Below are 13,479 nucleotides of genomic sequence, written 5' to 3'. Positions count from 1 at the left end.
CTGCAAATATTTGTATAAATAGAAAAGATTTTGATAATACTGATTCACCCCCCCCCCCTCTCAGCATTATTTCCAACAGAATATCCATTTAGTTCCTATGATATTCTTATCATGAGGTCTAGGAACTAATTCCCAAGTATTATTCTTTTCAATTTGCTCAAGTTCTTCATTCATGGCCTTGACCCAACATTCATCTCTGCATGCTTCATTTACATTTTGAGGTTTAGTGGAAGATAATAATGCTAGATAGCTTGAGGCTTCTGTAATAGTTCTTCTTGTCTGCAGAACTGCCTCTTTTCTTTTCCCCCTATAATTTGAGTTTTGGGATGATTTTTTTGAACATACCTGGACGGAGTCTTTTCTTCTACCATTATCTCTTCTTCTGGTGCTTCATTGGTTTCTTCTTTAGAATTAGTGTGATTTGATGTGGGAAAATGATCCTCATCTTCTTCATTATAATAAATTTTTTATCTATTTTGGATTTTTGCATGCTTCATCAACCACAACATCAATACTTTCAATAATATTCCCAAGTCTTTTATTATAACATGTATATCATTTACTTCGGGAAGAGTAGCCAAGAAGAATACCCTCATCTGCTCTGGGTTCAAAATTACCAAGTTTTTCATCAATCCTTTTGATGTAACATTTTCTTCCAAAAATTTTGAAGTATTTCACAATAGGAGTCTTACCATATCAAAGTTCATGTGGAGTTTGAGTGTTGTTTACCCATACATTTGCTTGGTTGAGAATAGTGATGACGGTGAATGCAACTTCACCCCAGAAGGTTGCAGGAGTTCCAAATTCATCTAGCATAGCATGAGCCATTTGTTGAATAGTTATGTTCATTCTTTCTACCACTCCATTTCGCTGAGGAGTCCTTGTGGTGGAGAACTGCCTTTTTATTCCATGTTGTTCACAAAAGTCAAAGAACTCATCCGAGGTAAATTCCCCTCCTCGATTAGATCTAAGGCATTTGATTTTTCGATCTGATTCATTTTCAACCAAAGCTTTGAAGGCTTTGAATTTTTCAAATGCTTCATCTTTATGCTTTAGAAGACCTATCCAACACATTATGGAACAATCATCAATGAACAATATAAATTATTCTTCTCCACGAGGTGACTTTTTCCTTGATGGTCCACATAAATCTATATGAACAAGTTCAAGAGGCTTACTAGCTAACCCTTCCTTTTTGATGAAGTAAGATCTGGTTTTCTTATTGAATTGACTTGATTTGCATATAGTATTTTCAGGAATGTTGATATCTAGAAGATCACAAACAGCCTGGAATCTACATGCTTTTCTTATTTGAGAAAAGCTTAGATGTCCCAATCTTCTGTGCGATAGCTAGTTTCATCATTTTTTCTTAGATAGCACTATTGTTGTCCTCCCTTGTGTATGTATAGGTTGTTTGGAGTTCTTGTACCTTTAATCATGGTTTCTCCTGTATCAGGCTCACGAACAACACATACATTCTATCGAAATACTACTTCATTTCCTTGACCACATATTTGAATCACACTCAACATGTTATTCTTTAAGCCACCAACATACATAACATTTCCAACTTTACTTTTTCTTTCAATAAAACAGAGCCTTTACCTTTTATGACAACAAGAGTGTTGTTTCCAAATGACACACTCTTTTCCTTTTCTAAGGCATTATATGAGTGTAGTTTTTCTTTGTCACTTGTCATGTGTTTTGAGCATCCACTGTCAATTTACCATTGGTTTTCGTGTCCTTATGCATACAAGGCTATACCACATCTTTCTATTCGTGGTTCCTTCTTTCTCCATATTTTGGGATTTAATGGAGTTTTCTCCTTTTGAGATATTTACCGAAATTTACTCCTGCATTCAGATTCTTCATGGCCAAAGTTGTTACAGATTGAGCATTCTATTTCATTTTCAAGAAGATAAAAGTTATTATAGGAACTTTTCTTGATCCCTGTCACATTCCTTTGATTTTGTGCTTCCCTAGTCATGATGGTTTTGTAAGCAACACATTGATCAACTTTGTGTCCAAAATTATGACATGAGAAACATTGACCGTTAAAGAAGTTCTTGCAATTATCAAATCTATTGACCTGGTGATTGTAGTTTCTGTTGGAAATAATACTAAGAGGGCGGGTGAATCGGTATTATCAAATCAATAAAACTTTTCAATTTCCATATTAAGATTCATATACGCTACTTCAGTTAATGGAACCCGCTTGTATATGCAAGCATGTCTAATGCAACTGGCGTACATCCAAAATACTTATGATTCAATTAATCCATTAAATGTTGATCTTTAGTTAGTGCATCAGAACATAATTATCCATATGAACAGTAAGCAAGTGCAGTAAAACAGAACAGATCATCACACACAAGAAGCACACATGAACACCATGATATAAGGTGGAAACCCAATGTGGGTGAAAACCACCTGCTGCAATATGTCTCTATCTTCTTTCAATTAGAAACTTCTTTTTACAATGATTTTGTACTAGTGTCGTCATTTACTAGTACGCAAGCTACAACCTGCAGAAGGCTACAACCTTCTCTCATTCTCCAAACTCTCCTGGAAGGGAGCTACAACCCCCTTAGCTCTTGTACTAGCTGATCGATTTACTAGTACATAGGTGCTGACCTACTAAAATGCTCCAATATTTACTTGTTTTCCAGCTGCTACTGGAAGGGAGCTACCATCCCCTTAGCTCTTGTACTAGCTAATGTACTAGTACGTAGGTTACAACCTACAAAAGACTACAACCTTCTCTTTCTTCCTCCAGGTACCACGTTTCATACATTTTCAGACTGGATACTCCTAAAGCACAACATAATAATCTGAAGGCCACGTTTCATCCAATTTTCATACTGGACCCATCAATATCATTGAAGCAAAAAATCAATCAATACTAGCATAATCAATATTTAAATTAATTCAATACTGAATCACTGAAACCCTGTAAAAAAACTGCAAACACAGAGCAGACAACAGAACTCTATAATAACAATCAAACCCAACTGCAACTTCAAATATCATACTTCATATTGTATACACTACTACGATGAACCAAACCCGCATACATACGCACTTTTACCAAAGCTAACCCACGTACACATCTGCAAATATTAACTCAGAGCTTTGCAGTTGTTCCAGACATCAGTCATACCCAAATCATAACGTTTACAGAACATTACACGCATCAGTATACAGATCTAGACTAAACAAGATCAAACCGTATAGATATGATTCATTCCAAGCCATTAGATATCGATCTATCCTTGGATCTTGTTCTCCATAAACTGGTGAGATTCCTCCTTAGCTTAGATCAAGCACAACCCATAACTTGCATACTGGATCTCATACTTCATCAGATATTCAAGACTTTCTCAATGCATTTGCCTAATTATCTTCTTCTCCTTTTATAGTCTTAGGTCTTACTCAATGCCATGGTCCAAAACCATTGAGAACCAGTACTAGGGACCCAATACCTGGGTTCAACACTTTGGATGCAATACCAAGGACCAAAACCATAGGTCTAAATACCATGGACCCACAAATAAGCTTTCCCACATGTGCACGCTTTTCTGTGCATGAAAGTGCATGCATACGCATACACGACTTTTGATTAAAAATCCCGCATGTATAAGCATCTTTGTATATAGAGAACCTGTGTGTATACCCTACTTGATATATAGTGAACCTGCATATATACGCGACTTGGTACATAATGAACCTGCGTATAACCTACCTATGTACACTTCTAAAAATCTTATGAGTGTCAAGACATTTCCACACATCATTAGCATATTGTAACCATTATCAAACAGAGCAAATAATAGACTGAATCATATCAGACCCTTTTTCTGAGCTTGTCCCTTCTGCTTTTCCTTAGACTGACATATACGTGACTGTTCAGTGTCTAACTCACGTATATACGCGACTTCCATTTATGTAACTTTTGTATGAGATTCAGGACACTGAAGTTTTACACTTTCAGCTCCCCCTGAGTCTGTTATGTTTGTTTATGGTGTAGTGCCACATATTTCTGACTGTACTTCCTTCTTCTTCCATATCTTCAAGTGACATGATGTTTTCTCCTTTTGCTATGGTGCCTGTACCTTCTTCCCGCATTCCTTTGCTATATGTCCAAGCTTGTTACATGCATATCATCTCATATGTTTCATATTCCTCCTGTAGCAATCAACAGCTTTGTGACCAAACATATTGCAAGAAAAACAATATCCATTAAAGTACCTAGAATGTGATGATCTTTCTGCATGATAGTCTTGAACCACTCTTCTTCTGCATCTAGCTGCAACATGTCCAAGATTATGACATAAATAACATTCAGCCTTATTCATTGGAGGAGTAAAAGATTTTCTTTGAAGAATTTCTTTCCTTGGCTATTGATGGTGTTGACCTCTCATCTCCTTGTTGAGCATTTCAGATTTTGCATTAGATTCCCTTGTCTTATTGTGTGAACTAGATTCTTCTTCAACAAATTCATGAAAACCAAGACCAGATTTGTTAGCTGGATATCTTTGACTACTAATAATATCATCCAAGATCTTAGTACTATCTTGAAATCGTAAGATCTTATCTTTTTCTTCTAATTTATATTTTAGAATATTTACCTCAACCTGATGTTGCTCTTCCTTTTCAAGATACTGCTTCTTCATGTTTTCTTCAACATTTCTTCCTTCTTCCAACTGATGTCTTAGATCAAGAACTTCATTTTCTTGTTTTTCATGAGCTTGGAGTAGTTCTTTATTCTGCTTCTTTGATTCTTCAAGATCTTCCTTTAGCGAGAGGATCGTAGCTTCAAGCCTTTCATAGTAACTGGATCTATCTCTGAGTTTCTTGATTGTTGTGCCTCTTTCATTTACTTCATTTCTTAATGATGTCACTTCATCCTGCAACTTTTGATATTTTTCCTTGAATCGCTCCCTTACCTTGTTACCTTCCTCTAGTTGAGCTTTTAGTTTGGTAGCTACTTCCTTGAAGGCACATTCCCTTTTGTTCAATAGATCTTGTTGATCTCTAATTTTATCTGTTAGCATTTTGAATTCTGCCTCTATTTGATATCTTTCTTGCTCACCCATAAGAGAAAATTCAGTTGCTTCGCTATCGCTTTCATCATCTTCACATGGATGGATACCAGAGGATAACAAATTCATACCTGATAGATCTTGTTCATCTTCATTCTGAAGTGATTCTGAATCTGAAGTGCTTCTTCCATACAATCCCCAATCGATGCTCCCATTGTCATAGTTCTTCTGAGATGCCTTCTTCTTCTTAGGTGCTTTCTTCTTAAGCTTCTTTCCCATTGTTCCGCAGATCTCCTTCAAGCAATCAAGCTTCTACCAAAGGACTTGCTCTGATACCAATTGTTGGAAATAATACTAAGAAGGGGGGTGAATCAATATTATCAAATCAATAAAACTTTTCAATGTCCATATTAAGATTCATATACGCTACTTCAGTTAATGGAACCTGTTACACAGTAATTTGTCACTGTCTTCCTACCAGTCTTCCTACTGTGTCATGAGTCCAATTCATCCATGCTCATTCTCTCTAATGTTGCCAAATGACCCACTTTGCCAAAGTTTCTGCATCATCGCGACTGTTGTCAAAATAAATGCGCTGATGGACGCTCCATAACAGACAGAATGCGCTGCCAGCGTGGAAGTACACGTGATTCCCGCGCTGGTCGAATTTCATGAGACAGCGCGTATGTTATTCATATCTGATCGTGCTGACATGACCTTCTCTTTTATTCAGTAGCGATGTCAGCGCCCCAGTGCAGTTGTGAACCCGCGCTGATCTAGTTTGGGCGAGTTTGTTCTAACAACTAGCCTTCCAGATGACTTCAGACCTGGTTGTTGGCCTTGTAAATGTCGCCCTCCCTTCTCTGACATGTCTGTTTCGTCATTTCAGCCACCTTCCTTGGAGATAAGCTCATCCTCCCACCATTCATGGAGACTCATTCTCCTATTTAAGCCTCCACCATTGCCATGAGATGCTAGTTTGGAATTCATAGTGTTTGGAGTGTTGTTGATAGTGTGTGAGCTTGATAGGTAGCTGGTGTGACAAGTGTGGGATTGTTAGAGAGCTTAAGGAAGGTTGTGAAGTGTTTCTTTCTTGTGTAAACTTGTGTGAGAGAGAGCTTTTGTCTTGCGAGATCTACCTTTAAGGGTGAATGCTTGAGAGACTTGCTAGCTGGACCCTCTTGAGAAGGATTTGACGTCAGAACTATGGTTGTATTCTTCTTTGTTTATTAATAATAGACGACTATCATTATGGTTCCACTCTTATTGTCTTTATGATGGTATTTGAGTTATATCCTTTCTGACTGATATATAGTTACATCTACTGGATTTTATGCTTGTGTTTGTATCGTTCTTTGCATGTGCAGGTGTCCGTGCACGAGGATCATGAGGATTGTGACCAGCCGGAGCAAAGGAACAGGAGCTTCAACTCTTCTACAAGTATTAGGGTTGGAATCCAGGTAGGCCTTCATCATTGGTCTTTTATTTTTAATTAGGAACCTGCATGTTAGCATTGTTTGATTGTTGCAAGACCTTGTTCAGACTAGTAGGGATCGCCTCTGTCCGCAAAGGGGATTTACCTCCACAAGAATTTTGGCGACTCCACTGGGGAGGTTTTTACCTTGTTGTTTGATTTGTAAACTTTAGACGGAGCCTGAAGCACGGCCAGATAGCCTTTGAAACGCTATTGCTCTGCATTAGCGAAGTAGATCAAAGCCACTTCAGTTAATCTCTGGTTTGGTTTGCGAACTGAATAGCTCGGAGCTGGCTTTTGTCCGTTAGTGTTCATTTTTTCCTTGAGTTTGATTTTTGCTCTCTTTTCTAAGTTTGGGGGATTAGTTCTCTGTTTTTGGATTTCCTGGGTCGATTTGGGAGGTTCCTTGATTGTTTAAAGACTGATTGTCTTGGTTTGGGAGTTCTTGGCTTGATTGTGGCCATTTTTTAACCTCGGCGCTGTTTATAATAAAACAGTTGCACTGTCATCGCATAGCCCTTTCTGTGACTTCTTGATCATCACGTTTATACACTGAACAGTCGCGACGGTTCTGAAAATCGGACCATCGCAGGTAAGTCGTGTACTTCCGCACTGACATCACTTTGTTGCTACGCGTGGTTTCTTATTAGCGCATTGTTGCCGTGTACCACCCGCGTTGATTCATGTAGAATTGAATTTCTTCAATTCTTCCTCCTGAGCCTGTTTGTCTTGCTACCCCCTGCTGTTTGCACTTAGTTTGTGGCTTGATGTTCATTCTCTGAAGATTAAAACACTTTCTTGTGAGTCTTTTTGAGTGAATCTTATTTTTTGTGTCTTGTGACCTAGTTTTGTCATTCCGATTTTGTTGGATCAGCTTTGCTTGGTTACTCGTTTACAAAGGTTCGTTTACTGCTTGCTTGTGGTTTTGTGAAACCTTCCTCTTTGCTTGATTTTTCTTGGTTGTTTAAGTGATTGTTATTGAACCAGTCTTCACATTGTTTCGATTACTTCTCACTACCCGGACACGGATCACAGTTGTTTGGGGTCAACCGGTTCTTTTCACATTTGCTTGTTATTATTTCTCAAAAGTTTGTTTAATGCACTTTGCCATCAACAAAAAGAAAATCTCTTTTGCTTTGTATTAGTTAATGAGAACTAGAAGCTTTTCATTTTGATTAATGATTAGTGATCTTAAAGAAAAGTTGTGGATTTCCATTAGCTGCATTAGAGAAGTTGTTTGTTGTTTTGTGATCATTTCATTTGTGTGAAAGCCTTCTAACTCTCTCGTAATTAGCGTTCATCGAATGGAATGACATATTTTGGCATATAGTTTGCATCTAGGCATTTTTTGAGAGATTTCATATGGTAGGGCCTGAAAACCGAAACCTAATTCAAGATCAACCATAAGATGAACTGAATGAACTTAAAAACGCATTGGAACATAATGCTCACTGTTTAGAGGTCTAAGCTAGAGACGTGCTCCGGCGTCGTTAAACCTAGTCGCTTTTGTTTCACTTAAGGTTGGGTGATTCCTCCTTCCGTGACGCAACAAGTGGTCTAGCACAGACTTGAGCTCCCACGTACCGTCAAGTATATGGGGAGACCCCACTAGGTTATCATCCTTTATCCACAGGAAGCTGTGTCTGCCGCCTTATAAGCCGTAACGCACCGAACACATCATTCGGGAAGATTGACTGCCATACGAGAACTCCTTGGTTTTCATATGACTGCCAAGGTGTATATGCAGTTTTACGGATTTGTTTGGTAAACCTTTTTGCCTAGTTCTCCAGAGTAGTCACTTTTGATCCTTTTCAGACTCCTTAAACGAAAAGGCTCATCTGAGCATTTGCCACTTCGGGCTCACTAAACATTCGAAAGAGACTAGAGTCATCTTTTTGTCCTTTTCTCGACTCTTAAAAAATGAAAAGGTCAAGTTGTGTCCTTGCATCTTAAAATTTATTTAGCCGCGATTAACATTACCTAGTTAGATCTTGTGTGCGTTAGTTTGAGTACGGTCCTTTCTCGTTAGATTTCCTTAGGTTTGTTCTGAAGTTTGTCATCCTGGCTTAACCATCGATCCCGTCTCCCGTTCCAAGTGATCAAGGGTCTCCGTCTTCCGTTGCTCCTGAGGTATCGATTGTGAGTGATACTCTTCCTATTATCCCGAGTATCCAACCGATTAACTCTCGTGCTCCGGACGACGAGGATTACGAAATTCATTGGAACCCCATTTGGGAGCCTGACGAGGATGATATTCCTTTTACCCCTCCCGGTGTTTCATCTCCAATGTCTACCTCTCACATGGATGAGACATCTCCTAGAGTGAGTGAGAAACCCGTTTTGTCGAGTATCGAAACTCCTATTCCGGCCACTTCTCCGGTACCCTCACGCTACAAGTCGTTGAGGGATAATATGGGTACTAGGATCCCTGCCTCCAGTACCATGTGGGACCTCCACATCACTCGCACTACGGGATATTTTGTTTCACAAGTTCACAGTACACCCGTCACTTCCGTTCCAACGAATCCAACTGTTTGTGTAGCACATTCAACTCCGATTGTTAGTGCCATTACGGCGTCTTCAACTGTGACTACTAGTGCTGGTCCGCCTCACAGTCAAGTGAGTAGTGGCCAGCCAGCACATACACCCAAAGTTGTTCATCCTGCACAAAGTGCACCACCCTCTTCTGGTCCCGTTCCAGGAGGGGGGTTGTATGATCAGTATCTGCAAGCTGTCCAGGACCCGAACGTGCAAGGTCCATTTTACTACTACGATTCTACTGGTCAGTTCCTTTATCTTTCCAGACCCTTGCCTACTCAACCTATTGTTGAGGTCTCGGTACCATTATCCGTTGCTTGGGGCGCCACCACTTACCATGGGGGCCAAGCAATGCCTGCACAGCTTCAGGGACCGCCTAACCAAGGCTAGCTGTCTTACACGCAAACCCCCTAAGGGCAGCAATATTACGGCCAGTCTTACCCAGGGCAACCTGGGGTCCCACAAGGACAACCCTATCAGGGACAACCTTCGGCCACTGGTGGTCCATCTTTTACTTATCTGACTCAACCTTCTGGTAATCCAGGGCAACCTGGTACCTAGCAAGGTTACCCATCTAGACAACTAGGACAACCTTACATCCAACAAGGTCAACCTGGTGTCCAGCAAGGTTATCCCTCTGGACAAGCAGGACAAACTTATATTCAACAAGGACAACCGGCAGTCCAGCAGGGGTACCCTTCTGGGCAGGGAGGTCAGCCTTACGTACAGCAGGGCCAACCCACTGCCCAGCCTAGTCATCCTTCTGGACAAGCTGGTCAACCTCAAGGTCAACCGTTCGTCCAGCCCGCTCAACCATCTGTTCCGCAAGGGCAACCCTCGGTTGCACAAGGGCAACCTAATACCCAGCAAGCTCGTCCTTCTGGGCAAACGGGTCCGTCCCAAACCCAACCAGGACAACCTTCTGGCCAGATGGTCCAAGCTCAACCTGTTCAAAGACATCCTTCTGGTCCCCAGACTCAAATTTGTCTCCAGATGCAAGGTGGGTTGCAATCCCAACCTTCTTACCAAGCGCAGCCTATTTACCAGGCTTAGTATGGAGCTCAGCAACCATATGGTTACCAGCAACCCCAAGGGCAAAAGAAGTTAGCCCCTTATCAAAATTATCAACAAATGCAGGTCACCCCTTATTAGAATGATCAGCAACAGTATGTTGCGCCTGCAAGTCAAGTTGCTAATCCATGGGGTGTTGGGGGGTAGATCCAGAGTAAACTGTCTGCTTATGGAGATAACCCCTATGTACAGAATCCCTATGGGCAGAACCCTTATGGGCCAGGCTCGTCCGGAAAAAGTCCATGGGGGCAACTGCCACCTGGTTGGAACCCTGGTACTACCTCTTTTCCACGGCCACAAATGTCCTTCAATCCTTAGTTACCTTTCTTAGCGACATTGGAACTGCTAGATGTGTCCAAATTGACTAATGATCCCATTCTTCATAATCCATATTGGCCACCAGTTCCGACCAAGATACCCGGTGATTGCCCGAAATTCGATGGCAAAGCTGGCAAGGACCCTCAAACCCATGTCATGACCTATCACCTTTGGTGCTCATCTAACTCGTGGCTTGATGATTCCATCCGGCTTCGCCTCTTCCAAAGGACTCTCACCGGCTCGGCCGCTAAGTGTTATATTGAGTTGAATTGTGGATCCTTTCAATATTTCAACTCGTTGACTATGGCATTCCTAACTCATTTTTAGTTACCCATTCGGTATGAGACAAGGACGCATCTCCTTATGTCTCTCAAACAGGACACAGCCACGCATATATCCGATCATATACATGAATGGAGACGGCGTCGTCGTTTGATCAAGTTTTGGATTCCTGATCAGCTCCTAACCGATTGGTTTACAACCTCCTTTGTCCCTGCGATCGCGCGAGACATTACCATGGGATCTTGTGTAAATGAAGAGCAAGCTATCACGTGTGCTCAATACCTTGACTTAGTTTATTCTCAGTCATGTACTTTATATGATTACTTGCCAGATGCCCCGAGACCCGGGACATCCAAAGCTCTGCCAAAGCCATCTATTGATGGTGTTATTGGCTCTGTAAACGCATCTTCAAAGAAATCATCCGCGAACCCTAGGAAGCAAAAACCGAACGCTCCTAGCGAAAACACTTCTCAGGGTCAATCTAATTCTGGAAACACTTCTGAGGTTAACGCCATCCAGTCCACCACGGCGGACAAATCCTCGAAAGGAAAGAAGAAAGGGAAAGCCAAGAATAAATCCGAACAGCCCAGACAAGACTCCCCTAAACCTCCACCTGAGGAAGGAGCCAAACGTAAACCTAAGCATCCTTGTCTTATCTGTGACGAGGATCGCTATACTAAGGACTGCCCTAGGCGGTCCGAAGTTAGTTGATTGTTGAAAGGTGCTCTTGGGACTCCTGCTGTGCTTAAAGAACCTTTCCCTCCACAGAAAACTCAAATGGTGGCAGATCCATCACAACCCTCTTCTTCATTTGGCTCTCAAGTATTTATGGCTGGGACGATTCCCGTCCACATCACTACTCGAGCAAAATAATATCCGTCGCATGCTGGGAAAGAGCCTGAGGTCTCCTCCGGCGCTCCCCCATCCAGTTCTGGTCCACTCCACATCGAGAGACCTAGCACTGAGACGACTATCCGACCCCCTCCAAAAGGTGTACTGCGGAAGTCTTCTTACAACCCTAATGCTCGTGCTACCTAGCACTACAGCATCGTTGAGGACTTAGCTCAAGATCTGTCTGCTATGTCCACCTTAGAAGTGCTCCAGAGCTGCCCCTCCCAGAGGAAGTCCTTGCTATGGGCCATCGGTGGCATATACCTGGTTGAATCGGATCTGATTTCTTTTGACCTCGAGGGCAATACGCCGAGACTGCCTCACCAAATCGCTTTCCTCATACAGGTCATTATCAACACTAAAACAATTCATCGTACAATCATTGATGAAGGTGCCTCAACTTGCATCATGTCTGTTGCCTATTGGAAATCTATCAGTTCTCCGACGCTGAGCCGGTCTCCTACAACATTGGAAGCCTTTGACAGAAGAGAGTCTCGTCCTTATGGTATTCTCCAACGATTTCCCATCTCTTTGTAAGGGAAAACGGTCGAAGTGGAGGTCGAAGTTGTTGATGCTAATCTTACCTACAACCTCCTCCTCGGACATAGCTGAACATACGCCATGCAAGCCATGGCCTCCTCTCTTTTTCGTGTCATTCGTTTCCCTCATCAGGGGAAGATTGTCACCGTGGACCAGCTCTCCTTCTTCGCCTCCTCTTCCGAAGGCAACGTGCCTTTCGTGGAGCATACCTCCAAATCATGTGAGAGTGTGGGAGCCAGACTCTTTAAAGATCCCGCCCTGATGGGTGTCTTTTCCCTCCCACCTCCTAATCTCGCCCCTATTAATATGATTTCCGTGTGCTCTGATCCGTTGGTCCTCCCTCCCGCTAATTAGATAGAATCTTGGGGCGATATGATGCCATTGAGTCCTGCCGAGCTCAGCTACGTTGAAATCGTTGCTGCATCGACTCCCCCTCTCGAACCTGCTCCTCCGAGCAGCGTTCCTGACTCGTACGTTCATTCCCCTTGGCTTGGAGATGACGCTACTTCGGATCCATTAAAGGAAATATTTCCTTCCGATGAAGCCATTGTAGAGACCATGTCTCTTGAGGAACCTCCCTAGTTGGATCATCACCACCATTCCTCATTCCTCCCTGCCCATCAGTAAATGATCACCTGTCTCGAACGGTTTGCTTCTTTTATCCCATTTCAGCCCCTTCAAACACCTATTCAAGTTTATCAAGTGTCCTCTGAAGGCAATATGGGAAACATCACGCAGACTCAACCCATTGACATCTCTACGAAACTAAGGATTGTCGAGCATATTCACATTGGATTCACTTGTACTCCAGAGGAAATTCAGCTCTACACCAATCTTTTCCACGAATTTCGGGATGTCTTCGCTTGGTCCTACGAAGAAATGCCCAGCATTGACCCTAACATAGTGGTGCATGAGATACCTACGTATCCAGGTGCTAAGCCTGTTCGTCAACGTCTACGCCCCGTGCACCCCCGAAAGCCTGCAGCCATTAAAGCAAAAGTTGAAAAGCTTCTCAAGGCTAGTTTCATTTACCCCATTCCACTTACAGATTGGGTTTCTAATATTGTCCCTGTGAACAAAAAGCAGGGTACTATTCGAGTCTGTGTTGATTATCGTGACATCAACTGTGCCTGTCCTAAGGATAACTTCCCCACACCCTTCATCGATCATCTCATTGATGAGTGTGCAGGAACCGAAATCTATTCGTTTATGGACGGTTTTTCTGGGTATAACCAGATCAATATTGCACCTGCTGATTAGCATAAGACTGCTTTTATCTGTCCTTGGGGCACTTTTGCTTACAAGAAGCTCCCTTTCGGTTTA

Source organism: Pinus tabuliformis, chromosome J (genome assembly GCF_031772625.1).
Source record: "Pinus tabuliformis cultivar Carrire ecotype Pingquan chromosome J, CPIR1, whole genome shotgun sequence".
Lineage (NCBI taxonomy): Eukaryota > Viridiplantae > Streptophyta > Pinopsida > Pinales > Pinaceae > Pinus > Pinus tabuliformis.
This window is presented reverse-complemented; position numbering follows the sequence as displayed.